The sequence below is a fragment of the Rhincodon typus genome, chromosome 10 (genome assembly GCF_021869965.1).
Source record: "Rhincodon typus isolate 14 chromosome 10, sRhiTyp1.1, whole genome shotgun sequence".
NCBI lineage: Eukaryota > Metazoa > Chordata > Chondrichthyes > Orectolobiformes > Rhincodontidae > Rhincodon > Rhincodon typus.
Window position 1 is genome coordinate 18,339,819 of NC_063341.1, and position 1,147 is coordinate 18,340,965.

The following is a 1,147-nucleotide window of genomic DNA, read 5'->3' on the forward strand; positions in this document are numbered from 1 at the left end:
CTGGGAATGTGTGCTGAGGCTGGGAATCCATGCTGAGGCTGGGAATGCGCAACAACTTCACTTGAGGCTCAAGGACAGGAGGTAAGAAGAAAGAAGGGAAATAAACACAAAAAGAGGGAAAGAAAAGAAAAGAAACGGATGGAGTGGAAGAGCTCCAGCTGAAGAGTCCTACTCCGCTGCCATCATGGAATAGATGCCGACTGTGTATGTGTATAAAGATATTTTATGAGTAAAGTATATTTTTGAAATAAAACAATTTTATTCTATTCTGAAGCAGAAGTAAGGGTAAAATTGTCCAAATGTCATTTAGTTGAAGTATGCCTGGCAACTCAGGATTTTGATTTGCATATTGTACAGTAAGTGGGAAATGCTAGAGCCTCCTGGTGCTCTGGATGACCTTGTGTGTATAGGAGGTGCCTCCTGCTACAGCAGCCTGAGCTCCAGCTTGATCTGTACCTGAGGGTGTTATAGTGCAGACGCAAGGCTGGATAGCACTGAAATGCAGGCAGAAGGGCTGTGGCTGACTATTGGACAGAACAAAGAGTCCAGGCTAGTCGTGAGGGAATTCCCGAAAAGCATTTCAGTTGCGAAGTGTTTGCTGCCTTGGAAAACAGTGGGAATGACGGTTCCTCTGTGGAGGCCAATCACAGCCAACTAACAGCGTGAGAGAGGAAGCACGGGTGGGTTTAATAGCCTTAAGCATGGATAAATCTGCAGGCCCTAATGAGATGTATCCCAGTACTTGAGGAAGGCACTGGAGGAATTGTGAGGGGCCTTGGAGTAGGTTTAGAATCCTTTCTGGCCATAAGTGAGGTGCCAGAGAATTGGATGACTGCTAACTTCCTATTATTAAAAAAAAGGGGAGGGATAGACCAGGAAATTATAAGCCAGTCAATTGAACTTTGGTAGTGGGGAAGTTATTAGAAAGAATTTTGAAGGACAGAGTATACTTGGAAAGACACATTGAACAACAGTAGTCAGCAGGGATTTGGTAAAGGATGAAAGTGTTTGACAATTCAACAGAATATTTTAAGGAAGTAACTGGAAGTTTGATGAGGAGAATGTATTCATTGTATTGTGGATTCTACGCGGACTTTAGCAAGGCTTTTGATAAGGTCAAGAAAGTAAGAGCCCCTGGATCCAAGGC